Raw genomic sequence first — 11,183 nt, forward strand, 5'->3', positions numbered from 1 at the left:
ATTCTCTCACAGTCTGTTTGATGATCAATGTCACATCTCACTCTCTGTTCTGGTGAAGATCAGAAGCAGTGATATCTGTTTACACCACCCGACAAGTTGGTCTGAGGCTGTGTCTCTCTGATCATGTGGAGTTAAAGCAATTCTTACAGTCAGTTAGTTCAGTTGTAATTTCATGAGAAATTCGGTCATCATGACTTCGTCAGTGACCTCATGGTTCCGGTGTCTGAGTGATGTTAATCATGATGTGATGAAATGATTGTATGTTCCAGTCTTTCCGTGGTGGGTTTTCACACTGAGTAGAAACGTGTTGGACATGGTCTGAAAATGTTGCCCACTGCTCCATTCCCAACTTCATTTACTTGCAGAAGATATATTTCCATCATGACACAGCTCGCTGCACAGCTAGAAGCTGCGCTGAAGGTGACAGCCATGCTTATGCAACTGACAAGATGGCCGAGAGGTTAAGGCGGTGGACTGCTAATCCATTGTGCTCTGCATGCGTGGGTTCGAATCCCATCCTTGTCGCTTGTTTATTAACTATTTATGTTGGGGGAGTTTATGTGCAAAGTCAGCCTCAAAACCCGTTTTTGTCTGTGTCCTGATAGTGATTCCAGAATTGGTTATACTTTATTAAAATTGAGACAGACATTTGAAATTCTTCACCCAAACTGCACTGGAATGAAGATCAAATAGGGATCACGAAACGGAGCAGGATTTTTCTTCCCCTCCTTCCTTCCATCTTTACTTTCTCTGGCTTTGCACCAAGTGAAAGAAATATGGGAAAAGCAAATGGCGAGGGAGCAGATGCAGAAAATTATCCTTTGGCAAGAAATTTATTTTCAAATCTTCTTGATAGATTAATTGAGTGAGTAATGCTTTGGCAGATGGAGTTTAAAATGAGGGGTCATCTACTACCTACGATAGATCAGAGCGTTTTTTTGGAAGAGGTGAGATGTTAGAAACGGCGGTGGAGCAGAGACCCGAATACTGAATTAATAAAAGCTCGTGGACTGGTCGAAAATAATGTGAAAAGTGAACAGAATATGAAGATTGGAACTCATGTTGCAGTGATATAAAGCTCTGTGCTCCTGAAGTAAATGTCCAAGCCCAGATTGTGGGGAATCTGTGGAGAGTGATTTGGTTTTTATTCATTCTTGGGTGTGAGTATCTCTGATAAGGCGAGCATTTATTCCCCATTCCTATTGCCGTTGAGAAGGTGGTGGAGAGCTGCCTTCTTGAACTGATGCAGTCCATATGGTGCAGGAACACCCACAGTGCTATTGGGGAGGGAGTTCCAGGATTGTGACCCAACAACAGTGAAGAAATGGCGATTTCGTTCCAAGTCAGGATGGTGAGTGACTTGGAGGGGAACCTGCAGGTAGTGAGTTCCCATGCATCTGCAGCCCTTGTCCTTCGCGGTGATAGTGGTCACGCGTTTGGAAGGTGCTGTTGAAGGATACTTGGCGAGTTGCTGCAGTGCATATGGAGATGGTACACACTGCAGCCGCTGTTTACTGGTTGTGGAGGGATTGAATGTTTAAGGTGGCGGGTTAGGTGCCGATCAAGTGTGCTGCTTTGTCCTGGATGGTGTTGAGCTTCTTGAGTGTTGTTGAGTGGGATGTATTCCATCACACTCCTGACTTGTGCCTTGTAGATGGTGGACAGGATTTGGGGTGTCAGGAGGTGAGATACTTGCTGCAGAATTCGTAATCTCTGACCTGCGCTTATAGCCACAGCATTGATGTGACTGGTCCAGTTACGTTTCTGGTCAAGATGTTGATGGTGGGGGATTTAACGATGATAATGCTTCTGAATATCAAAAGGTAGATTTTTTCTCTCTCTCGTTGGAGATGTTCACTGCTTGGCACTTGTGTGGCCAGAAGGTTGCTTGTCACTTATCAGCTCAAGCCTGAATGTTGTTCAGGTCTTGCTGCCTGCAGGCACAGACTGCTTCAGTATCTGAAGAGTTGTGAGTCATCATCTAACTTTCCCACTTCTGACTGATGTTGAAGAGAAAGTCGTCAATGAAGCAGCTGGGATGTTTGGGTCTGCGACACTACCCTGAGAAACTCCTGAGGCAATGTCCTGGGCTGAGATGATTGGCCTCCACTAACCACAACATCTTGTTTTGTGCGAGGTATGACTTCAACAAGTGGAGAGTTTTCCCCCTGATTCCCATTGACTTCAATTTTGCTGGGGATCCTTGATGCCACACTCACTCAAGGGCAATCACTCTCACCTCTCCTCTGGAATTCCACTCTTTCATCTCTGTTTGGACCAAGCTGCAATGAGGTCATACGAACATAAGATCAGAAGAACTAGTAGCAGGATTAGGCCATTTGGCCCCTCGAGCTTGCTCCGCCATTCAATAGGATCATGGCTGACCTGATCATGACCTCAACCCCACTTTCTTGCCTGCCCACATAACCCTTGGCTCTCTTGTAGATAAAAATCTTGAAGCCATTCAATGACCCAGCCTCCACTGCTCTCTGCGGTAAAGAATTCCAAAGATTAATGACCCTCTGAGAGAAGAAATTCCTTCTTAAATGAAAAACCCCTAAATCTGAAACTGTGTCCCCGAGTTCTAGATTCCACCACGAGAGAAAACATACTCTCAGCATCTACCCTGTCAAGCTCCCTCAGAATCTTATTTGTCTCAATACGTTCTCCTTTCATTTTTCTCAACTCCAATGAGTATCGGTCCAACCAGCTCAACTTTCCTCATGAGACAACACATTCATCACAGGAATTAATCCAATGAACCTTCTCTGAACTGCCTCCAATGCAAGTATATCCCTCCTTAAATAAGGAGACCAAAACTGTACACAGTACTCTCGGTGTGGTTTCACCAGCACCATGTACATTTGTAGCAAGACTTCTCTACTTTTATACTCCATCCCCCTTGCAATAAAGGGTAACATTCCATTTGCCTTCCTAATTATTTGCTGTACCTGCATGGTAACTTTTTGTGATTCATGTACGAGGACACCCAGATCCTTCTGCACCGCAGCATTCTGTAATCTCTCACAATTTAAATAATATTTTCCTTTTCTATTCTTCCTACCAAAGTGGATAACCTCACATTTTCCCACATTCTACTCTATCTGCCAAATTATTTCCTGGAGCTGAGAGACCCTGGCAGAACCTAAATTGAGCATCGATGTGCAGATTATTGCTTAGTGTGTGGTGCTTGATAGCACTGTTGGTGACATCTTCCATCACTTTGCTGATGATTGATAGTAGACTGATGGGGCGGCAATTGGTCAGATTCGATTTGTCCTGCATTTTTTTTATGGAGAGGGCACACATGGGTAATTTTCCACATTGTCAAGTAGATGCCTGTGTTGCAGCTCTACTGGAACAGTTTGGCTGAGAGCGCAGCTAGTTCTGGAGCACAAGTCTTCAGTACGAGTGTGGAAGTGAGCAGAAAGGCATGGAACTATGCTTAATGGGAAATATAGCCAAGTTAGGAATAGTAGCTTTGCTGAGCTTTGATTTTAAGTGGCAGAAACCACAATGAAATAGTTAAAAGTAAAGGCAGAGCGTGTGAGACTGTAAAGACGAGCCGACACTGGTAATTGCAAAGACATCTGTTCTTTATGGCCTGATTGTGTGAGTCCCTGTGGTTTGGAACAAATGGACTCCTGTGAATCAAATGATGTCCATCCCTGTGTGGGTGATAAGGAGTGCTAGGCCCCTCTTATCTTCGTGAACTGCCGCTACTTGATGTAGCTGCAGACTGCACGAAACACTCAGGAATGTACACCTAATAGAGATAGCAGGAAGCGCCGCAATTACTTGTCACAAGGTAGAGACAGACTCATGATCCATGTAGGGAGTGAGACTCGAATGATTATAAATGATTCTTATGCTCTTGCTAATTAGCTTGCTTGTCTGCTTTGTTTTATCTTGCTGGTACAAAACAATATTTTATTAGTAACAAGTATGTATTGAGAATGGAGTGTATTGTAACCTCAGTAACAGATGTACTGCATGTCACCACGTGGGTGAAGTCGAATTGTATCGCACTGATTGGTTAAACAAGGGGGTGTAGCATGAATCTTAATGTATAAACAGTAGTACCCGTATCAAAAAACTTCACTTACTCTAGTGGACCAGACAGACTCTGGGTGGAGTCAGTGTCGTTGCATTAGAGTAAGTCAGCCGGCTAAATGCGCAAATAAAGTAATTGATTTTACCTACACAACCGACTCAGTATATTCACTGAACCAGACTGAAGGCAAAAATATCTCAGAATTACACTAGAGCCGGAATGTTGTTAGGGCCCATAGCCTTTGCTGCATCGAGTGCCTTCAGCTGTTTCTTGCCATTATGGGGAGTGAAGCAAATTGGCTGAAAACTGGAAGCTGTGATGATGGGGACCTCAAGAGGCCGAGATGAATCATCCACTGAGCAATTTCTGACTGAAGATGGTTTCAAATGCTCCAGCTTCATCTTTTGCACTGACGTGCTCGGCTCCAACAAAATTGAGGATAGGGATGTTTTTTGACCCTCCTCATCTGGTTCGTTATTTAATTGTCCACCACCATTCATGACTGGATACCTAGTTTCTCAGGGCAGTGCCCTAGGCCCAACCATCCTCAGCTGTTTCATTGATGGCTTTCTCTTCAACATAAGTCAGAAGTGGGAATGTTCGCTGATGATTCACAACTCCTCAGATACTGAAGCAGTCTGTGCCTGAAAGCAGCAAGACCTGAACAACATTCAGGCTTGAGCTGATAAGTGACAAACAACATTCTTTGATCTGATCCTGAGGGAGATATCCGTACGTGGAGTGGCGGGATGTATGGAGAGTGATTCTGAAGAGGGTGTCTGAGCCTGGAGGGAAGAATCTGTGGTGAGTGGTCCTCAAAGGATGTCCGTGTCTGGAGATTTAGGATCTCTGAAGAGGGTCTCCGAGCCCATAGTGCTGGGATGTATGGAAAGTGATCCTGAAGTAGGTGTCCGAACCTGGAATGGCGGGATCTGTGGAGAGTGATCCTGAAGTGGTTGTCCAAGCCTGGAGGGCAGAATCTGTGGAGAGTGATCCTGACGAGTGTGTGTAAACCTGGAATGGAAGCTTTCTGTGGAGGTACAGGTGGAGGCCATTCATTCCCAGTATTTTAAAGAGGTTTAGCATAACTTATATGTTTTTACTCTATGCCTCTATTAGTAAAGCCAAGTGTCCTGTTTGCTCTTAGCTACCTTTTCAATCCTTCTCACATTGGTGTACATTGTCTCTCTGCTCCTGCACCCAGTTTAGAACTGTAACGTTTCATTTATATGGCATTCTTCCTTCCAAATTGTATCACTTCACACTTCTCTGTGTAAAATTTCATCTGTTATGTGAAAGCCCATTTTACCATTTTTTTTTAAGTTCCCCTGAAGTGTGTTACTATCACTGGCATTGGACAAAATTCCTGAGCATTCTTTGATGCTATCTCCATAGACAGAGCAATCTTTTACGCGAGCTCAAATGTAGGATTTTGTGTGTTTAGTATCTTATTTCACCCACCAATATAAGCACAAATATGTCACGTAAATCTTGTTCACTGCAGTCCCTGCTGCTGTTTGCTGCCTATATTTACAGGCTTTTATCTCAACCTCGTCACCATGTTCTCTAATATATTCAGGGGGCATCAGCAGAGAAAATGTTCACCAAGCATGGCAAGTGCAAGGAAATGTTTATTTATGTCATTATGTCATGAACATAATATACAAATTTTTACATGTGTGAATCATCAAGATATGTCTTCAGAAATGGAACCCTGTCACAATAAACACTGTCACCTTTCAATGTTTAGCAGACAGGTTTGACGGCCTGATGTGTGTGATTCCCATATTAATGTGTTTGTACAAAGTTCGGGGAAAGATGGAGATACGAATAATTTACAGGGAAATCTTTTAAACATATTACCACATCTCTCACTCACAAAGATCTGCAAACACATGGATTCAGAAAGAACCTGAGTACAAAATCAGCTAAAATAAACACAGCCAGAGAGACTTGCGATAACCTGCAGCTCAGGGAAAGTACATGATGTTATGGAAGGGATTCTGTTTCTTTTGTTAAAATATTTTTTGAAGAAGTCATAATCAAACTGAATAAATGTAGGACCAGTTCTTTTTCAAGAGGGCACCAAAAGGACCAATTTGGCAACTATGTTTACTGGTTGTCACATGATTCAAGTTAAATATAGAACAGAAACCCTGGTAACCGGGAGAAATGTGGTTAGTGAAGTCAGTCAAGCCCCTTGAATGGACAACCTTGGCAGCAGCAGCGCAAATCGAAGACAGCAGAAAACTCACAACCTTTGGTTGTACCAGTCAGTGTGTTTTACCTGCTGGAGTGAGCAGCTGATAAAGTTAGCCTGAAGAATCGTCAAGGAAGGAGAGAAGACCACAACCCAGTTTGTTTTCCAGAAAATCTTTAAAAGACCCTGAGAAGTCCATTGAGTTAATTCATCTTGTCGCATGTCTTTGAAGAAGGCCTGCTAAAATTAATTCTCAATGCCTTCTGAAAAGAACTGTTCGAAAATACCCTAGTGACCTGTCTACGTATATTCGGAAGTTAGACTGTATTCCAGTTTTGGAGCAACATATCTCATCTGATGATTTCTTCAAAAATGAGCAAATAAACAGCCCAAGAGGTTGTTTTTGTCTGCAACAGAGTGCTGAATTAAAAAAAAAAATCCCTTTTATTTTTTCAGCTATCCGGTGTGTGTGTGTGTGTGTGTGTGTGTGTGTGTGTGTGTGTGTGTGTGTGTGTGTGTGTGTGTGTGTGTGTGTGTGTGTGTGTGCGTGTGGCTCGAAGACAAAAAAAAGGACTTTAAAAGTTGTTCAAGGTGAAAAAGGAACTTTTAAAATGTCCACCTGTGTGTTTATGCTTTACTTCATGACTAGTTAAAACTTATTCGACAATAAATGGATAAATTTGTTGTTCATTAAAGAAACCTGGTCAGTGTCTTCTATTCTGGGAAAAATAGAGTACATGACTGACTGTATCAGTAAGTGGGAAAAGTTAAAATAGATGTTGTGACCTGTGGAGAAGTGGGATGAGAATAAAGAGTGCCCTCCTCTGCCCTTAGTTGTCACAGCACTTGTGATCTGGCTCAGTAGCTTAATTGGTTCGAGTGTTTGTCTAATTATCAGAAAATCTTGGATTCAGATCCTTGCTTCAAAAGTTTAGCTATCAATCGTTTACATATGTTTTCTTGTGAACTTTAACTTTTCTTATGAATTTTATTCACAAAAGAGAACAGCTCAGTGGTTGCCTTTGTGAAGGATGTGAGTTTGAAATGGCTGTTCCTGCTCGTACAGATGTTCAGTGCTAATATTTCAACGGCAACTCAATTCGCTACAATTTCTTTGAGAGCAATGTGTTTGCAGTTGCATTTAACCTGGAAAACAGCTCAACATTAATCTCACTGAAGGAAAGTGTGACCGTGTTGTCTGTTTCAGAGTGTTTGTGTCGTTTTGTGTCTCTTTTAACCAAGACTATAACACGACGCAAAGGGGTGGGTTGATCCGAGGTTTAGAATATATTATCATTCAGGAGCAAGAAAAATCAAAAGGAACAAAATAAGAAAACCCAGTCTCCAGATTTGAGAATCTGTAGATCCACTTTGGGAAAGTGAATCAGAGCAGAATGAAGGGTGAAATGTCCTACTGCCCAGAAGAGATGAAGACACAGCTCAGTCAGCACGTTCCCCTGGTTTATGATGCTGGAACATTCCTCACACTGAAATTATTCAATCAATATTCATCTCCCAAGTCGGTCTGAGGCTGTGCCTCTCTGATCACGTGGAGTTAAAGCAATTCTTCCAGTCAGTTCGTTCAGTTGTCATTTCATGAGAAATTAGAAGTTATCATGACTTCGTCAGTGACCTCATGGTTCAGGAGTCTGAGTGATGTTAATCATGATGTGATGAATTGATTGTATGTTCCAGTCTTTCAGTGGTGGGTTTTCACACTGAGTTGAAACGTGTTGGACATGGTCTGGAAATGTTTCACACCGTTCCATTCCCAACAGGCCATCACCTGATGTGATGGAAATTCCATTTACTTACAGAAGCTACATTTCCATCATTGCACATCTGGCTGCACAGTCAGGATCTGAGCTGAAGGTGACCGTCCTGCCCAAATTTCCATAGAGGCAAAAAAGACATGTGATGGGTTACTTGCACAAAGCTGGGTGATGAGGTGTTTGAGAGGTTAAGATGATGGATTATTAATTCCTTCTGTTTTACATGTATGAGTTTGAATCCCATCTGCATCAACAGTTTATAAAATGTTCAATCCATTGTTTCTTCGTAATTCACCAGCTTTTGCAGAAAGTAGGACTTAAGCTGTTGCAGTACCTGTTAGAAAGATTGTCGAAGTTATTCTGAAGCCATCTTCCAATGTCATCTACATGGAAGCGGGATTTTAAAGGATAAGATGTAGTTTTTAAAAGTCACTTCAATCTTACTCGAGTCTTTACAAAGAAGCCAGGTAAATCTTTGATGAAAACTCATATACATTTAGAGATCTTTTAAAAGCACTTCAATCTTGTTAATAAAAAGTCAGATATACATTTAAGAACTCTGATAAGGCTATGCTAAAAAGTTACATGCAATTAAGAAACAAAATACAACATTTAAAATGTCTGAACTCCCTCTGAAAGTTGACCCCTGCTGCTGCCGGTGTCTTCCTGGAATAGTGGAGCTGTTGTGTCAACAGAAAAGTCCTTCCCGAGCAGCCCTGAGCCAGTTGGTACCGGCTCCAATCCAACCAAGGTAAAAATCAGGATACATTGTGGGCAATGAGCCCAAATTGCTGAACTACAGGTCCCTGTCACTTTAAAGAGTGGGCTGGTGCGATTATGATCAGAGGCTCCTTCTGAGCACATTTCACACCACCACAACTTCCAGATGCTGGTGTTAGTGTGTGCATGTACCGGCAGTTGCAGTGCTGTTCAGACCCTCAATAGCAGTGAAAGTCTCAGTGTTCGCCGCCAATGGGGCTGTAAAATCCAGGCCAATATCTCACAGCCCTGTTAGATTTGCTCTCCCTCTGTACAAAATCAAACTCCACACAGTGTCTTTCACTCACTCCTGTTTCCAGCCCTGATGGTGCAGAAATCCCCTCTCAAAGGTACACAATCCAGTTGATTTCTGATCAAATATCTCCTTCCTCATTCAATAGAGGAAACAGTGACATGAACAGGAGTCAGGTGCAAGAAAGTTTCACCAACAGAGCAAAGAAAGGCACCAACAAAAGTCACCCCTACGTTCCAAATCATTTCACAGGAATATTCTTTCACTTGTTTTCTCGGATGACTGCAATAAATCTGAAAATGAGCACCATGAGGTTTGTGTTCACTCGTCACTTGTTCTCCTGTGTTTGTCTGTCAGGTTTGTAATTCAATTTGTATTGGATATTGAAGAGAATCCCTTTTCAAGATGATTGCACATTGTATTGTGTTTAAAGCAACCAACTTGTAAAATGGCAGATAATGAATGTTTCAATACCTGTGTGACCAGATTCTTCCAATGCTTTTCAACAGCTAGATTGATGATGCTTGTCATCTGTATCCTGTGGCGAATGGGAGAGGAGAATAAAAACATGGTGCATGAACAGGACAGACTGTGTAAAATGGGAGCACAGAAATACTGCCACCTCATTGAAAGTTAATGAGATTTATTCGAAGTCAGACACCTGTCCACAATGAACAAGTGAATACATTAATTGTCCACTTTCAATCTAAATGGGACTGAGGTTCCAACAGAGAAGTTTTCTGGAAAATACCTGCTGCAGTTTTAAAATTGATGAACTGGAACATCTTATACTAACTTTCAAATAGCTGTAGTGATTGTATAGTTCTCATAGTGGAGAGAAGGAGTTGTTTATAAATAGAAGCAGAAAGACACATTTGTGGATTGGTGAATGAGCTTTATCTTTCTGAAATGTATTTGCCCTTTGGTTGCAGGTCACTGGAAATTATTTTATACATTTCAATTGCAGCAGCAGCAGTTAGCAGCAAAATGTCTGATTAATCAGAGTAGTGGGTCTGGGAAACACTTAAACAGCCGAGACCCTGTAAAACAGAACTCCAAGTAATAGTTTAAATAAGGCACTGAACTGACAGAGCGGTAAAGGCCTGCTCAGGTCAGGAAAAAAACCCGACACGAACCTGACAGAACCACATTGGACCCGAGCCCGACCCGGCCCGAGTATCTCCATTTATTCCCACGCCCAAACAAACCCGAGCCTTACCCGACCACCGGAATGTTCACTTTACCTACCTCCCGATTCCGAATCTACAGGAAGCTGCAGCATGAGCGCAATGACATCATAGAGATGCTCACTTGCTCACTGAGCAGACTCAGAGTTTCCCTCCTTGACGTCCCATACTCCCAGCTGAGGTTGGCTTTTCAACTTTTGACACTTATTAAACTCAACTTCCCAGCAGTGCAAAATTTAATACTTACTGTGTGTGTCACACCCGGACCTAGCCTAACCTGAACCCAGCCTGACCTGAACCTGACCCAACCTGATCCGAACCTGAAAGCCCGGAAGAGCGACCCGACACGACCCGAACCCGACACAGGTCGTCGGGTCCCGTCGGGTTCAGGTCGGGCAGCAGGCCTTTCCAGAGCGGAGGTCAGATGAGGATTGAATTAATTTCAATCACTGAATCTAAACAAGAAGTAAATCTGTCATGAATGGAAAACTTAGCTTTAGCTGTGAGCTTGTGGCGCAACGGTAGCGCGTCTGGTTCTAGATCAGAAGATTGTGTGTTCAAATCACATCAGGCTCAGTTATGTTTTACAGCAGCTCAAGTTCCTGGATTTTATCTCAGAAGAAAGTTCGTTCTTTTGGAATGTTCAGTGAATGTTTGAATTTCAATATCAACTTTAATAGATTAAAGTCCTGATTTCTGGTTCCGTTCCATTTCCATGCTCAGTTCTTATTTCACACTGTTTTATATCAGAACAATGTTTCAGGAATGTGATGTGTCCATTGTTTGTGCAATCGCTCTGTCACCCAGCGTGAGAAATAAAACACAAACCGCCCAGCGTGCGGCTCAAACCCATACCTGGCTCTGTCTATAGGCCGCTTAGTTCAGTTGGTTAGGACGCAGTGTTGATAACAACAAGGCTGTGGATTTGATCCCCATGTGCGCTGTCACATGGTCAGTC

At 42.6% G+C, this 11,183-nt stretch overlaps 1 non-coding gene across 1 annotated transcript; it reads left to right on the forward strand.

The window, feature by feature from the left end:
- The first annotated feature begins 443 nt into the window (after nt 1–443).
- On the forward strand, nt 444–525 carry trnas-gcu (transfer RNA serine (anticodon GCU)). The gene has a single exon. It is a non-coding gene; the product is annotated as a tRNA-Ser (tRNA).
- Nucleotides 526–11,183: the final 10,658 nt, after the last annotated feature.

Source organism: Heterodontus francisci, unplaced genomic scaffold (assembly GCF_036365525.1).
Source record: "Heterodontus francisci isolate sHetFra1 unplaced genomic scaffold, sHetFra1.hap1 HAP1_SCAFFOLD_102, whole genome shotgun sequence".
NCBI classification, from domain to species: Eukaryota; Metazoa; Chordata; class Chondrichthyes; order Heterodontiformes; family Heterodontidae; genus Heterodontus; species Heterodontus francisci.